The sequence below is a fragment of the Pseudonaja textilis genome, chromosome Z (assembly GCF_049901715.1).
Source record: "Pseudonaja textilis isolate UNSWEBS1 chromosome Z, rPseTex1.2, whole genome shotgun sequence".
Taxonomy (NCBI): Eukaryota; Metazoa; Chordata; class Lepidosauria; order Squamata; family Elapidae; genus Pseudonaja; species Pseudonaja textilis.
In genome coordinates this window covers 54243535-54261121 of record NC_142008.1, presented here as the reverse complement: position 1 = coordinate 54261121, position 17587 = coordinate 54243535, and the positions used below count along the sequence as shown (strand labels likewise).

General features: G+C 39.6%; 1 protein-coding gene across 3 annotated transcripts in view; it reads left to right on the top strand.

Annotated features, from left to right (window-relative positions):
• The first annotated feature begins 295 nt into the window (after window positions 1-295).
• The window catches only part of CPNE4 (copine 4), a 413546-nt gene continuing 396254 nt past the window's right edge, over window positions 296-17587 (top strand). For 2 of the 3 annotated variants that reach the window (XM_026721419.2, XM_026721417.2), the window contains exon 1: window positions 296-571. The gene's annotated coding sequence lies outside the window, so the exon portion shown is untranslated. The remainder of the gene's footprint in view (window positions 572-17587) is intronic. The other variant, XM_087916705.1, reaches the window with a different exon arrangement.

Here is a 17587-nt window from a genome sequence, read left to right as displayed (position 1 = left end):
ATCCCATTTTTTTCCTTGTTTGCTCGTTTGGCCAGCTCTCTGCTGCAGTACACTGAACATTTTAATGCCTGGACGAAAGGGCTTGAACGAGCAAGCATCTATTTGCAATGAAATAGTCCCAGGGGGACCGCTCAACTCCCGGGCTTGCCACAACTAAAAGTAAAAAAATTTCTTGGTCGGAAGGGAAAGGGGCGGGGCGCGTGTTTGTTGTAATTGCCTGGGTCCTCCAGGGGGCGCGCGAGTAGAGCTTCCCCCTTTCCCCGCCCGCTGCCCAGCGTCTGCTCCTTCTGTGGCTGGGTGCCCGCCCGCTTTTTCAGAAAGAGGGGGAAGCACGCCTAAGGCGGAGGTGTTTGTCCGATTTTCCCACTCCTCTGCGGACATCGATCGGAGGATGCAACCCGGCTTTCCAGAGGCATGAAACTCCCCTCTCTGGCAGCATTTCCCCTCCACCGCACAACGCCTTTGCTGAAAGCGAATTTTTCAGGAGTCCTGGAGATTCCCACTTGATCGCCGTCCAGAAAGACACTGTGTACTATTGAACACTTGCTTCTATATAGATCGGGTTGTGCAGGTAAGGGAGCAATGCGCTTGCCGGGCCTCCCGAAGCTGCTTGGCTCTGCATTACAGAGGGCGTGTTCGCTAACTTTTTTCGGATACATTGTCTGCCGGTAATTTAGAAGGATGCTTGGATCTCGGGTTTGGTCTCTTTTCCCCGACTAAGATCAGGCAGCTTTTATTGGGAAGGACCCAGATCGACAGCATATTAGAATCGATGTATTAAATTAGTCAAACGGGAAATCTCTCCCGTTGATTTCCATTTTTTCTAAATTGGGGTTTAATCAATTTTATACATTGACTAAGTCTACCTACAATCCTCGGTCAATTTCGCCGGATTGCAAACAGTGATAATAGGGAAGTTTCCCACTGTCCCGGGCACAGATAACCTGGGATTCCTTTGCAGCTTAGTTTCCAGTGATTACTGGAGTCAACTCTTTGCCCTGATGCCCCCAATTGATTTAAGGGTGTCAAGAGAAATGAGTGGTATATCTGAATCTTCGGGCTTCCACTGATGAAGGTGATGGTATAGAAAAAGGCTTTTAAGCAATTGTGAAGTATTTTTATTGAAGGGTTTTCACTTGGAAAAGTTTTTTTTTAAACTTATTTTGTGATTTCTTTATTTCTAAGTCTTTTCTTCTTTCATGGATGATCTAATTCCCAAACTTACTTTTAGAGAGAAAGCATCTCTAGCCTTAAAATGCTGACTTTAAGCATCTGCTTTAAATCCCAAATTTTATCAGGTAAGGAAGGGTGTTTAATTCCCTTGAGCTGTGCTCTGTTCAAGTGACAGTTATTGTATCTGATCCTTCAGATTTCAGATCCACTTCACATATTAATCTGGTGTGGTAGATTGGGGAGGACCAGCCATTGTTTTGGATAGGACCAGTATTTGTGCAGATTTATATGACAATGCCTACAGACTGAGGGAATCCCAGTTTATTATTTAGAATATACTATGTAATTTGAACTCCAATATACAGGTCTTCTAACACAATAGAACAAGATAGCTTCCACTTACTTGCCTGTCTTATTTTGGATGCTTTACATGGCCTATATTTGAGATTTAATTTCAGAAGACAGAAATAAGCATTGTGTAAAGATAAACAGATTGCTCATCCTTATATTTTCCATCCACTTGTAAACAGTGTTGTGAATGGCCTTAAATGGAAGAATTATAATACTATGATAATATTATAATCCTCTCCCGTTACATCAGATACTTATCAGAAGGCCACCTTTTTCAGTTTTTAGATGTTACTGTTCTCCAATTTCCAACAATTAATTGACTGAGAATGATGAGACTGGAGCCAAAATGATGTCTCTGGACACCAAGCCAGGAAAGTCTGAAAAGAGTGTATGAACAAAGTGGAAAATACTTCTTCATTGGTCTGATTGATTGATGTAGTTTTTATAAAGGGCCAGATGATAGACCATCCCATCCCCAAATGTAATTCCAACTCCTGTTGTATTTAACATAAAATGTTCCAATGCAATCTGGACAGTAAGACAGTAGAAAATGTTGTATTTGCATAATAATTACAGTAAAATATAAAAATATATAAAATTGCCATTGATCTTTTTAAGGAAATGTGAAATACAGTAAAGATATAAACTGCTGATGGCTTGAAATTACTAGGACAAAACATTAGTAACATACAGTTTGGAATTTAGTGGAACTAATAGGTGACATCATTTTTTAAAAATGTGAATATGTGTCTTTTTTTTCACCTGAGACAAATTCTTTTGGAATAATGCAGGGACAATTTGTATAAGAGTTCTCTTCCCCCATACAGGTGTAGTTTAATTTAGCTTTTTTGGCTACTTATGTAAAAGGCTTGATTGGCTAAGATGTTTGATTTTAATTCCTATTTCTCTCTTGCATGATAAGTGAGAGATTTCAAGAATGACATTACCCTAAGCATCTTTCCTCAAAAATAACCCCTGCTGAATCTGTAGGGCTCCCTATCAAGTGAATTGTACACACATTGGTAGATTTAAAAATTATCAAGATTATTTCCTACATATTGATGAAAGCATAGGGCTCAATGGTTAAATGTCAGGGTTTGGCTTTCAAACTTCCCAAATATTAATCTGTACATATTTGTTTCATAATAGAACATAGAGGTGAACATTTTCTCAATTTAAAACCCTAACTAGAATATAAAATGAATTATATGCAAATAAATGAATTATATACAATAAAATGCATGTAAATGAATTATATGCAAATATATATAGCTATAGAATAATATCAAGGATGCCATTGTCCACCAAACATGCAGATGGAATGGGCAGAAGCAAAGAACTAGAGAAAAGATTATAGATAGACTGTGAAAGGTTTGCAGAAATTTATAGATTAATTTGATAGCATGCAGTACATTGTGGAGCTGCCTGTGAGGGGAGATGGGTAGCAGTTGTTCAGAGAATAAACACTTGCATATTTATTTAGATGCGAAGATGTTCATATATGGAAAAAATATGATTTCATGCAGATAATATATAGGTAAGGTTGAAAGTTCAAACACATACCTTGAATATATGTTATTGGATGGAGTAAAACTAACTGCTGAATAGATAGATGCATAGGATTACCCTGTAAATTGGGTCACTTTACTTAAGCATTCATCATTAGTAGGGTAGAGATCTATGCCTATGTGGGCACCCTATTGGCATTCAAACATTAAACAAATGCTGACAGCTGACTCCATGACTTAAGAGTTACCAGCTGGAGAGAATTCTGTACAGGTGGACTCTGTTTTAATTAGACTTAATTCCACTGGCTTCAGGGAACTTACGTATAGGCTTGCACTTTTCATAATCTTTGTGGGACATTTGGGAACATTTTTTAATGAATATTGTGAGTAGATTGTAGAATATATATATATTCTAATTATACACATACACATACACACACACACACATATATATATATACACACACACATGTGCGCATGCACACACACACACACACACACATATATTCTTTATATTATTAAAAACTGATAGTGTAGAAAGCCATTTCTATTTTATTGGAGAGAAAGCGAATAAAATGTCTGTTATACTCCTTAGGTTTAAAATAGCTGCTGCACTGTATACCCTGTCAATTTGAGGAAAAAAACAAACTGAGTAAGGTAAAAACCTAACATTAGATCAACCAATAGTGCTATGCAAAACATCAAATATTTCTTCTGGAAGAAATTGCTTTATTTCAAATCAGACTACTTTTTGATGGCTGATGTTTATTCTGAATAGCAGCAGCTCTCTGGGCTCTACTCAGTCTTCTTTTAGAGCTGTTTCCTGATTTCTTTTCTATTGAAGAGATCAAAGATTGAAAGTTAAATCTTTTGCAGGCTGAGCATGTTGTATTCCACTCCTGAGTTACAATTGGTTTCTGTAATGTAATCAGTAGAAAGATAGTAAACATGAAGTTAGCAGCCTAGGAAGCACACATCACAATCCAAAGCTAAGGCTGAAATCCTGAACTTCTAAAAAGGGCACAATTTATCAGATATTACTTCCAAATTAACACGAATTAGCTCAATTTATAATAAGAGTTTATAAGCACATGAGGTTGCTCTTGAAGAGTATTTGGAAACTGCAGGTGGTGCAACCACGCAGAGTTTTTGCAACCTTTAGGGTGGCCTATGTTTCACTGCTGTTGCATCAGCTGCAATGATTGCCAGCTTGCTTCCGGGTACAATTCAAGGTATTGGTTGTCATTTATAAAGCCCTTTTTGGCATGTGTCCAAGTTATCTGAGGAATTGTCTGTCCCCAATGGCCTTGTTCCACCCCATTGTGCTGCCAGGAGAGGACCTCATAAATCAAGAAATTCTGGCTGGTAGGGTTCAGGAGAAGAGGCTTTTCGGTTGTGGTTCCTGCCCTTTGGAACATTGTGCCCCCCTCAAGGTGAGATCTGCACTCATTCAAAAGAGCCTGAAGACCCTGCTCTACCATCTGGCTTGGGGCCCCAATAAAGGCATATTATTCTGGAGGTCAGATATGACCGAGATAAGATTCTACCTCCTCCCCACGTGCATCTTGCTCTCTTTTCTCACCTTTAATGATTTTTAATCAATTCTAGTGTTAACATTTATTTTATGTTTTAATGTTTTATCTTGTTTTTATTTGGTTGTAAGCCACCTAGAGCTGCCTCTTGGTGAGATGGGCAACATACAAAATAAATAAACAAATAAATTACTTTGCGCATTCTGTCATGTGGTAGAATTTACTCTATAGGCCAGGGGTGCATGTTGTCATGTTGTCACATGACATACCGTGACATTTCCCCCCTTCACTAAACTGGGGGGGTGGGGGTGGCCAGCATGTGACACATCTGGCCCGTGGGCCGCATGTTTGGCAACCCTGCTATAGGCCTTTATTTCAGAGCCACCATGGTGTTGCTCTTTGCTGCATCTTGCATTCAAATTATTGTTTTGCATGCATATGACTGTAGTTGCTACCTTATATCAGTTTATGCTATTGTAGTCATGAGAAAAAGAAAAGATCTTCCTAACCTCCTCCCCAAAAGCCAGGGGTTTGAAAAGTCAGAAATCACATGTCCTTTGTGGTGATTTCCAGAGGCCCATCTACGGCAACACATGAATGAACCAGAACGGTCCAAAAAGTCAAGATAACAGCCATAATGGATGCACATATGAGGCATGTAAAAATCAAGCAGACCTTTCATTCCAGTGACGATTAAGAGGTTTTGGACCATATTGTGTGGGCAGCCTTGTCACTGAATCTTAACAAGGAGAGCTCCACTTTTACTTTGGGCAACCTGTTCCAAAAGGCACCATAACAAAAAAGTACTCTTCTGCGGGCAGGCCAGTTCTACAAATATGTGAAGTACCTAAGTTCTAAGGCAAATGGAGATCTAGAGCTAGTGATCAGCACCCTGAACCATGAAATCTATTGATAGTTTCTGCAACAAAGACTTAAATATCTCTGTATTACCAATTAGCAGGCAAGTAGCTGAATTTCCAACAACTGTAGCTTCCGAGTACTCTTCAAAGACAAATCCATATGTTATTTGTAGTACAGGTAATACTGGAATTATGACAATAAGGAAGCCTATCCATTATGGATTTGCTGAAAACTAGAAATGCCTGGTAAAATGAAATAATGTAATGCAGGATGCTGCAAATAGCCATAAATATAGCTATAATGCCAAGCACCAAGGCATGGACATGGTATCGTAAAGGGGTGGGGTGGGGGGGTGTCAGAACTTCAGAGCAGAATCATGTGTCCTTTTTCAGATAGGTCATAACTTTGAACAGTTGCTAAGTGATTGGTTGTAAGTCAAGGACTACCGGTAGTCCAGACGCAAGTAGCAAGGACTGGGAAACTATTGCAAATGCATCTCATATTGCATGACACAAGAAATTCCATGGAGTATATTATATTTTTTTAAAGCTAAATTTGTATGTTTTATTTAAAATGACTATGTCCCTGTTTGGGGAATGTTGAAAATCGGACTCCTGATGTTAACTTGGCTAACATTCATCCATGGTCTGTAAAAAGAGGACAGGTATGGTGAATAATGAAAATCACTGACATATTTTTTAAAAAGTTTAAAAGTTCCAAACTGAGAAACCATTGAAAGAAAAATTATTAGGAGATACAGCTAGAGGATGCACCAAGGCTGTGAAAATGAATCAGATACCACAGTAGCAAAAAAATAATAATAATAATCCTAGCATGGTTTGGGCTTGTATCAGTTGATTTTCCTATATAAAGAGATAAGCAATTGAAGATATGAAATGCTCTAACTTGAAAAGCATGGGATGAAATGAGGGTGGTATTCAGCCGGTTCGGTCCAGTTCGAGCGAACCTCTTCTTACAAGTTTGTGCAGTTTGGAGAACTGGCAAATTGCGCTAATGGTCCCTCCCTCCCCCCACCTGCCCCACCCAGCCACTCCTTATCTTGCCCGCTCACTCGCCATCACTGCCTACCTTGCCTTCACCCACCCGCACCATTGCTGCCTGCCTTCCGCTATAGATTGATGAGTGAGGTTCTGCAAGCAAGTCCCAGTCACCTATCTGCCACTGCTGCCAGCTCTGGTTGAGTCCTGACTCCCAGACTTCCTGGCCATCCTCATTGATGCCCCCCACCATCACTGCCTGTCTTGCCCAGCTGCCATCTTCGCCTTCGTCCACCATTGCTGCCTACCTTCATGATCAGTGAATGAGGCTCTGCAAGCAAGTCCTGGTCACCTACCTGCTGCTGCCACCGCTCGCCTTTCCCTATCACCTCTTGCCTTTTATTGCTGCCACTGCCCACCTTCCCCCACCCCGACTTGCTTTTTGCACCACTTGCTGCTACCAAAAATGGTCACCAGAGAACACATGGAGCAGCTCCATATGATCTCCAGGTCAGCGGCTGCTACTTTCCCCTGCTGCTTTTGCTGTGATGGAGTATTTCGTGGTACAGCAAAATTTAGCTTTGGGTCCTGCAAGTCCCACTCCCATCGGGAAAGGGTGCAGGTAGCAGAGAAGCAGCCAGGTTGAATCCTGTTTCTTTCTGCCACCCGGAACTGTTTCATGATGGGGTCACACTTTACAGGACCCAAAGCTAAATTTTGCTGTGCCCTGAAAGAGACTCTCACTCTCCCAGCAAGAGCAGCAGGGGAGAGAAAACAGGCCGCAGGAGAACATGTGGAGCGGCTGCATGTGGTCTCCGAGTCAGCAGCTGCTTCTAACTCCTGCTGCTCACCTAGCTGGGAGAGTGAGAGAGTCTTTCAGCACGGCGCCCTCGATAGAGTCCGGGACAGCTGACGGGTGGCTGCAGGAAGCAGAGCCTGGAAGTTCCAATGCACCACATGGGCAGCCGCAGGGGTGAACAACTGATGGACAGCAGGGGAAAGCTGGTCCCGGAAGCCCCGATGCTGCCAGAATCACTGCTGTTGTCGCCATTGCCACCTCACTACTACTGCATCCTCCCCATGGTATGGTGAGCCCTGGGCCAGGGCTCAACAGCTTGCCTCCCCCCCCCAGCCGCCATGCTTGCCTTTCCCCCCATGCCATGCTTCCCCTCAGGGAAGCAGGGCTGGAAAGATGGTCAAATGCCAGTCCTGCTCCCACCCTGCCAGTGGCCAGCTCCCACCCAACTGGCTGACTGACTGCCTCAAACTGCTGCTCCTGCCAACTTTTCTCCACACCAAGACACTGACATCACTGCTTTCACTGTAGAGGTGAGAGAGAGAGAGGGGGAGAACATTTGTCTCTGCGCAGAAAAAAGTCTCATGTCCACCCATATTCCTCTTGTCAAGAGAAGCCTCTCACAAATTTAGTGTACTTCACAAGTGAGAAGGAGGAGGGGATGAGGCTGCTTGTGGCAAGAGGAATATGGGGAGACACGTGACTTTTCTTTGTATCGAGCTGCTCTCACCAAGGAGGCAAGAGAGAAAGAGAGGAGAGAGAGTGAGAGTTGAGAAACAGAGAGAGGGAGAAAGAAAGACAAAGAGATGAGAGAGAGATGAGAAAGAGAGAGGGAGAAAGAAAAAGAGAGATGAGAGAGGGAGAGAAATATGAGAATGAGATAGAGAGAGAAAGAAAAAGACACACATACAGAGAGATACCTGTTTAAAAGAAAAGAGAAAAATGGCTCTTTGAGTGTTTAAGGTTGCAGACCCCTGGGTTAGGCAAACACCATGGCTATTAAGTGAACCTTGTGGTCATTAAGTGAACACTGTGGTTGTTAAACAAGTCAATTTTCCCCGATGGGGATTTTTAACCGGAAACCAGAAGGAATTGTGAACTGGCAAAAAATATAGAAAACCTCAGTCTCGTGACTGTGTGGGATGTTGTAACTGGTCATAAGTGCGTGTGTGTATATGTGTGTGTGCGTGGCTGTCAAAACTCCCCAAACAGGTCAAGTAGTTCTGGGGAGGTCAGTTGTAAATTAGAACACTTGCTGGCCATTAAGCGAGGACCACTTGTATTTGGTTTGCCAGTCATATGGCCACCTGCCGTGCTCACCCAGTCACATGGCCACGCCTACCCAGTCACATGGCCCACAAGCCATGCCCACAAGTCATGTCCACCCATTGTTAAAAAATTTGAATACCAGCCCTGGATGAGACATAGTAATTCAATCTGGCAAAATAGTACTAAGTCAGTCTCTTGGTAATTGAACTTTTGTGTCCACATTGACCTTAGCTATGAAAATGAACTATTGCTTTCAAATTACCAAATTCAGTAAATTGCTTTTATTATATGATGCTTTTATTATATTTAATGATATTAACTTTTAAAGTATTATTAACATACTAAAACTTTATAAATATGCTTGATACAAGGGGATGTTTCTTTAATATTGGAAGTAAGTACTTGAAGTCATGCTTTTCCTTCACTCGTGGTTCTTTTCCATCTTGGAATTTCTAGTATCATAAATTAATAATAAAAGGGAAATTGGCTCAGGGAGTATGGGCTTCCTATAAAAGTAAAGATTCTTTTTAGAAATCAGTATTCCTTGGATTAAATTTAGTCTGGTATCCAGTTTTTCTACAACTGATTGTTCATTGTTAATTTCAGATTAACTGTGGTGTAAAACCTGCAGTTAGGTTTTGATTTTATGATATTTTTTTCTGTAAAAATATTCATTATCTATCTAAATAAAGGATGAATCTATAATTTTTAGGTATGGTATAGTAGATTAAACAAGGACGCAAGCAAAAGTGGTCTTATTTAAATTATAGATTTCATGCTCTGAGTCAAACAGAAATGCTGTATTATTTTTCCATTGATATTAAAGAACCAAAATTGACATACCATTAAACCTTATAATGCAGTTTGCAGATTCAAATCCTAGCTGGTTCTGATCATAAAACAAACTCAGTGAACAGCCTTGCTTTAAAGTTTTTTTATGAGGTACATTTGCAGAAAAATAATATAGAAGGTAATTTTGAGAAACTCACATTTTTAATAAGCTACTGAGAGGAATGAATCTTATTGCATCTCTTTAGAGCAGTTTTTTTCTAACATCCCCATCATTGCAAGCAAATTGGGAGACACCAAAGTGAGAATTTATTTATATGTTGGGTATTAAGAACCAGGCATTCCCTGTTTAAATAATTCTTTCAGATTCTATGGTTAATAATTGATTGCTTGTGATTGATAAACTAGCTTGTTTTTACTTGGTGAAATAACCTAAAAGCAGGACATACAGCAATTTAAAATAAGCTTGAGGTAAGGCAGTTTGTGAGAACAAACTAGAATTTGCTGAAATTTAATGTTTAAAACATTTGTTAATTTAAATTAAACATTCCTTTTTTTTTTTCATTTGTTTCAAAAATCCTGAATCTGTGTTCAAGAGGCAAAGCTATAATGATAAAAAAAATTGACTACTGATTTTTTTTTCCACCTTACTTTTTCAGGATTCTGTAGAACACAGCTGTAAAACTCTGCTCTAATTTCTGCACACCTCTTAATTTCTTAGACTATAGGTTTTTCTTTCTTTCCCTTTAGGAGCTCAAATTCTCAAAGGAGATTTTACAGAAGTGAGTAAGGGCTCGGAATATTCTTTGCTTGTCTTTCATTAAGTTAATATATTTATGCTGTAAGTCATTGCTTGTCATTCTAAATGTATCATATGACTTATGTAATCAAATTTCTGAAATTATTGGAATTATTTTGCACATATTCGCTGCAACCTAATGCAGAGCTCCTTCATACTTTGAACTTGTTTTGATGTTTGGTGTAGTTATTTTTTATTTTTTTTGTTTTTTTTATACTGCCATCACTATATTTTAAATAACTCAAGATGGCAAACCTATTTAATACCTATTTAAAACCTTTCATCTTCCTACTTTCCTCAAAACAACAGCCCTAAGTAGTGGGTTGGGCTGAGAGAAAGACTGACCCAAAGTTACCCAGCTGGTTCTTATACCAAAGGTAGCAGTGGAAATCATGATCTTCCTGGTTTCTAGACCAGCAACTTAACCACTGCATCAAACTGGCTTATTGTTATGCTACCCTGAATACTGTATATGATGACTGTGATATTTTTAATTGCTTAGTTTCTTTCCCTGCTGAACATTAAATTAAAAATAGAAAAGCATAGTTCTTCTCCTAGAGTCTTATGTGGATCTAGTGATCAAAATTTGGTTGCAACCCACTGAGCAAAGATAAAATCAGTCATAGGACTGTTGGTGATATTGATAGTACAGGATTGGTAGAAGCAAATTCCTCCAATATTTATGTATGTGTTTATGGGGTCTATATTGCAGTTCATCTCACAAAGTGACTCTGAATGGCTAACACCATAAATTGCCTCCAATATTTGCCTTAAGTAAGAAACTTTTCTCTTGTGCTATGCTTAGAATTATGTTCAAGAAAGGCATAGAAATAATTATTAATACTAATTCAATTACAGCAATGCATGCTACAGAAAAGATCTAAACACTTTAGAAATACCTTGAGAGAAATGCTTAGGAACTTGCACACAGGTTGTAGGGCACCACGCTATTATTCTTTCATTAATTAAGTCACGGAATCTGAAAAATGATGCAGCTGCTTTAGGAGTTTTATTAACTTTAATAAGTAGGGTTCTCCCCGCCCCACCCCAGAGTGTAGACTGGCATCAGTTGGCAACATGCCAGCAACCAGGCTGCACAAACAAGTGAAGCCCGATCCACAATATGCAGGTAGCACCAAAACTACACATAATCTTTCTCCACAGAACAGATCCCTGGTGCTCAAAAGGTTGATGGTCACTGTTTAAAGCAGTGGCATCTTTCAGGTTTGTGCGGAGTCCCAAATCAAGTTAGGTTGCTTTAATAAGCAACAGAAAGTTTTTGCATTTGTGTAAGGTTTATAATATTTTTTCCAAATCCTTTTAAAAGTGCATGGTCTTACGTTACAGTACTATAGGGATGGGCAAATCACTATTCTTGGGCCATGTCCTTGAGTTTACATATAAGCAAATTCTTGAATTCCTTCCAACTTGCAGAAATCAGATACTGGTAGTCTAGTTTTCTGCTGTTTTCAGATTGCAAAGAATATTCTGCTTGTCATGTAAAAAGAAAACAAAATCTTTCCAGTGCAAAGGACCCCAGACTATTCCAGCCAGAGGTGGGATTCTACCGGTTCTGCCGAACTGGTAGTTACGAAGATCAGCTGAGAGGGAACTGGTTCACTCCGATGTTCTTCTGTTTGGCCCACCTGCCCACCCGAGCTCTAGGTTGTCCTTTATTTCCTGCTTTTTCAACCTCAGCTGCTTTGTGTGGCACAGCTGATTGCTGCGCACGTCCCGTGTTACACACAGGGTTTGCAGGAGAAGATGATTTTCAAATGCTGCACACACTCACCGAACCAGTTATTACACCAGTTGAATCCCATCCTTGATTCCAGCCATTCCTTCTGCACTGCTATTATATCCATAGTAACACTGGGTGCTAAAAATGAAAATAAGAATACCATTTTGCCTACACAATTGGCAAATAATTTAGAATCTGTAGCTTGCTGAAGTATCTGCTAGGTTTTTTAGTTTATGAAAACTCTGTATAGGGCAAAGTGGGGAACAATCAGGAATTGTCTTAATAAAGTTATATAAAAATAATTTGTAATTTGTCTAGAGATTCTAAAAATATGGTATTTTCTTTTGGTATTCTGAGCATATAGGATTCCTTATACCTTTACTTGGTGAGATATGGACAAGGTTATGCTGGATTGTAAGATAGTCTTTAGAATAGGGAACCTGACATTCACAAAATAGTGTGAGCATGCTTGGAGTATAGGTGGGCTTTGGCTGAGATATTCTGGCCAAAATGTGCCAAAGCCATTGTTACCATTACAATGATAAAGAATAGTATGCTGTGGACTGTTTAGCAAATGATTCAAAATTGAGTAAGTATTATGGCAAGAATATATGATGATCCATAATGTGCTTATGGATAAATATGTAAATAATGTCTGTGTGCTGGTTAGGAGCAGTAATGTATATGTAGTTTTAAAAGCAAATGTTGCTCTATTGTTGGCTGAAAATTGAAATGTTGTGCAATGAATGAGGCAGTGAAGAAAACTGATCTGAAAATTAATATATTAAGACCAAGATATTTGTCTCTGATGTGTTTGAAGAAGGAAATTTAATTCTACAGAGAAAACAAATTGAAAGGGATGGGTCAAAAGGAAAACTGAGCAGAGTGAACTGTACTTATAGAGCTGATGAGAAAAGAAGAGATGAGAAAAGAGAAGTGAGAAATTTGAAAAAGGAAAAGAAATATATGAAGGGGTGTATGAATATGATGGCTTGTAAGTCTAGAAAGATGTAGAGGTATATAATAAATTATATTGGTATAAAGTAGTTTTGGCTATTTTTCCTTTTTTTCTTTATCTCATTGCTATAATTTCTTTGGTTTAATCTTACTTATTCCTTATTTCTTTTTGTGAAGTCTACATTACAGCATATCCAAGAAGCGAACAGCATGTGGTGTTTAGGTATGTACAGTGTTTTCTCAAGAGAGATTGTGAGGATGGAAGATAAGAGAAATTGAAATGACTAGTCTTGTATAATCATGTTGGTTGAAGAGATACATTAATTGTAAATCATTCAAGAGATTAAACAAGAGAAAAATAATTGCAAAACTAATGTTTGGTAGAACCTTATACAAGCAAATTCAGAAGTAAGTCTTACAAAGGCATTTTTTAATATAAGATTTTTAATATAATATTGTATAAGATATCAACTCTTCCATGGGACCTTGCATCCATATGGCTGGAAGAACACCCCCCAAAAAAAGAAGCTTGTAATTTTTACTGACTCAATATTATGTTTCAGTCTATATTATTTCTTTGCTTTTCAAGGTTTCTGTTCTGTAGTATGGCGATAAAATTCTTCATGAATCCTGCTCAAGGAATAAAATATTAGTGTGACAAATTAACCATAATTTAGCAATTTTTAGCAGCTTGTTTCAAATATATTTCTCATTTTTTGTTGAAGTGCTATTATATTTTATTTTTCTTAGTTGTTTTTTGGACAATAACTAATAATCACTCTATTTGTCCATGCCTATTTGCAGTAGCCATACATTCTCAAATACTTTATTAATTGTATTGCCATTGTATGAAACAGTATGTTTCATGGTGGTATTATTATCAGATAAATTTGTTTATTCCTCTGGTTGATTTCTAAAGATTAAGATAGCAATAGCATTTAGACTTATATACTGCTTCGCAGTGCTTTACAGCCCTCTCTTTTTTTTTAAATACATTTGTATTTTTATTTCTACAAATATCATTGTGTGAACAGTGTGGTTCCAGGCTATTTTACATTTTAACAACAAATATGACAATAGTTTCATATTGGTACTATTAGCTTTCTTATCTAGTTTGATATTAATACATATTATCAATTTTTAATATCCAACGTTCCCATTTGGGATGCTGCAACCTCCAATTGCCCCCCCCTCATCAACCAGCCTTTATGCATTCCCCCAGGCTGGGGATTCTAATCTGGTCACCAGTAGGTCCAATGCCAGTTGATGCCAGCACCGGTTGCACCATCTGGTTCGGGACCACCATGGGGCCAATTCACAGCAACAATCCCGGCAGAGCAATGGGGTCAGATCGAGCAGCAGGCTGCAGCCACCCCTCCTTTTCCAGCACAGCAACCAGTTCAGTGGATGGCCCCTATTCAGCAGCCAACAGCAGTGGCACAGCAAATTCCAGCTCTGCCACCGCCCACCTCTCTGCTGCCCTTTGCAGCGCCCCTGCAGGACCTCCTCCTGCCGTCCACAGCAGCACCCCAGCAGATTCCAGCTCACCCGGCAGTCACCATGGCAATTCCACCAGTAAGACCAGCGCCATCAAGGTTTAGAGCAACATTTGATGGGAAGCCTGAAAAACTTGCTTATTTCCTCAGCTGAATCTGAGCCCATATAGATCAATATGGAGACCAATATGAAACAGAGCGTGACTTAGTTTTTGCAATTACCAATAGCATGAATGAAGGAGAGGCTTCCACCTGAATAGCCCAGTTACACAATGAGGGAGTGGTGGAGCTAAACAATGCAGATGGGTTTGTTGAGCTGCTCTGGGCTAGATTTGAAGACCCCCAACAGAGTAGGTGAAAATGAAGACAAAATAAAGGAGATAAAGCAAGGTAATCAACCCATAAAAGACTTTGTGTTGGACTTTAGGGACCTCATGCATTGGCCTGACAGAATACTTCTGCACTATTTTAAAGAAGCCAGAAAAGCCTGTGGCATCCAAGGGAAACCAGAGCGACTACAAGACTGGTATGCCATGTCCATTGTTCTGGATAGAGAAATTCACCTACACCAAAAACCCTCCCACCTCCCCTAGGAGAACTTTGGCCAGGCATCTTCTGATTAAACTTGCTGAAGTTGCTCCTGCCCAATCTACAGGAATTATCAAATTCTACCATTGTGGTCAAGCAGGTCATTGGGCTTCCGAATGTCTGGCCCCTAGTCCCGCAACCAAAGTCCAGTACAGCTGCCAGAGGCAGGAGAGCTCCATGGAAGCCCCAGACACCAGTCAATTTCCAGACAAGCTGTAGAGATTCCCCTCCTCACAGAAGACAGCGAAGAACCTCTGGCCAAAGAAACCTTTTCCAGAAAGGCAAATGATGAAGAGGACCCCATGATGAGTGCAGCCATCTCTCCTTTTACAATCAAAATGAAGTTGGTGGTGCCTGGGACTGAGGAGTTTTGGGAGTTAGAAGCAGTAATAGATACAGGTGTCTAATTGGGCTTGCCCCATCAAGTTTGAACAGGTAGATGGAACATTAATTGGAGGAGCTCCCACCAGGTTACAGAACTGATCAGATTAGAACTGGGAAGGCATCGTGAATTCATACGATTTATAGTAGCTCCAAAAATGTCAGAACCTGTTATATTGGGACTTGCTTGACTAGACAAATGGGCCCCACACTATTAAATGTAAAGATGGATACCAGAAAATCATAATTGGTGTTGGCCCACTGCCCCCAGTTCCTCCTAAAAAAAGACTGCCAACCAATAGGGCCCCACAGCTAGAAGCAGCAGCTACCGCTTCAGACTCTCCTCCAGGCAAACCCCAGTTCCTAAAAAATACAGAGACTTAGCTGAGGAATTTAGTGAGAAGGAATGCAATATCCCCCCCCACCCATCAAGCCATTGATTGTGCCATCAAATTAGAACCTGGGCAAAGCTACCCAAACCAAAGATATATTCCATGACACCAGCCAAGGTGACTGTTGAAGAAATACATTGATACCAATTTAGCCAGAGGGTCCGTTGAACCAGCAAAGTCTAGGTTGGCAGCCCCAGTATTACTTAAAGAGAAGATGGCACTTTCAGATTATGCGTGGATTTTTGGGGCGTGAATGCGGTGTGCATATAAACCACATACCCTTAATGAAGGACTTACTAAATCACCTGTCCAAAGGCAAAATCTTTAGCAAGCTAGATCTGAGAGAAATCTACTACCAAGTCCACATAAAGGAGGGAGATGAGTGGAAAATGGTGTTTAACTGCCCTCTGGGGTGTTTTCAGTTCCAAGTCATGCCTTTCAGACTCCAAGGGCTCCCCACTGTATTTATGCAGCTGATCAATGAAGGGTTACATGCTCATTTGTACAAGGGGGACCTTGTTTATTTGGGAGACATTCTTATATTCGATGAGACCTTAGAAGAACTTGTCAAATTAGTCAGGCAAGTACTGAAAAAACTTTTAGCTGCCAAGCTATACACAAAGCTGTCAAAATGTGAATTCCATAAAGAGTCTTTGGACCGACTTCCAGTTGAGGCACTGCGGTGGAGTGGGGAGAAAAGAGCAACCTCTGCTCTTGCATCCCCAATCTGCACGTTTGGAGGCTCCAGCAAGGGGCACGTAGACCCTGGAGGGGGAGATGAATGTGTGAAGGTAGGAGAAGTTTGGCGGCAGCAGTGGTTGACAGCTTTGAGGGAGACCCATTTGCTGCGATGGGTGAGTGATCTGCCATCCTGATGGCAGACCATAGCTGCAGTGCCTTAACCCAGTGAGCAAGATACCAGAGCAGGAACAGCATTCTCGGCTTCAGTCAATAGATCGGATTGGAAAGTGAAGAAGGTGGAAAGTGAAAGTTGAGAGAAATGGCAGAGAGAGACGGCAGAACTGTGAGTCTTATAAAAGTGGACGGAAGTCCAAATGGAAATGGCGATCCGGTGGTGAAAGCAAGGAACTTTTAAGATAAGATCGAAGCCGACTTATTTGATTAAAGACTGATGGTGTTTTGGACTTGTTCTGATAAATGGGGAGTTGAATTAGACTGACTATTCAAGAATTTGGAGTTTAATTTGACAGATTTGTGGTTTGTAAAGGAAGAAAAACGGTGGAAAAAGTAAAACAGGATTGAGTCTAAGAACAGAAGTGACATATCGAGACTATACAGAAAGAAGAGAAGCTGATGCAACAGACTGTGACTAAACAAAACATAAATGGACAGGGAAAGTAAAGTAATTGAACAATATTAGACCTTTCTCTGTAGAGCATAATAATTGAAATAATACTTTGATTAAGGTTTGATTGAACATATTAGGAACTTAAAAATTGTATGTCAGAAACCTAAAAATCTAAATGATAAAATATGAAACTGTGAGAAGATTGATGAAATATTACTTTGATGATTACTGATTGATTGATTAATAACTAATGAAATAAGTAAGGTTTTATATATATATAAGAAATAGAATCTAGATTTGTTCAACTTAATATTTTAATATTTATTATCTGTTTAAAAGAAACTGAATCCTATAACTAAGGATAAAGAATATAGTTGACATATTGTAATATAGTAACATAACATAGCTGTATAAGAATAAGTTATAGCAGTTATATTTTAGGCTATTCTATTATATTACTCTTTTCTTTCCCTTTTTACTTTAATATGATCCCTCCTGACCTCCCTCTTGCCTTTTCCCTTCTTTCCCTTCTAGAATATTGGTGATTCAGTTAATTATAGACCTTATATAAGATTGAATTAACTTTGAATAATATATATTATAAGTTGGAGAGGTACAAAGATACATTTTAAAGAAAATGATTGAATA